Source organism: Octopus bimaculoides, chromosome 15, assembly GCF_001194135.2.
Source record: "Octopus bimaculoides isolate UCB-OBI-ISO-001 chromosome 15, ASM119413v2, whole genome shotgun sequence".
Classification (NCBI taxonomy): Eukaryota; Metazoa; Mollusca; class Cephalopoda; order Octopoda; family Octopodidae; genus Octopus; species Octopus bimaculoides.
In genome coordinates this window covers 39,349,601-39,349,812 of record NC_068995.1, presented here as the reverse complement: position 1 = coordinate 39,349,812, position 212 = coordinate 39,349,601, and positions in this window count along the sequence as shown.

Here is a 212-nt window from a genome sequence, read left to right as displayed (position 1 = left end):
CGCGTAGAGGAACGTTTATACGTATATATATATGTTGACATATATATATATATGCATATATATTATATATATGTATAATCTTGAAAGGGATACGTTTGTGCGAGTGCGTACATGCCTAACTGTTTATGCATTTTGTTTCCTTATGCGAATATCATTGTGATATTTTGGTTTGTGTGGAAAACCTCTAAATTTTTTTTATTTAAGGAATATGA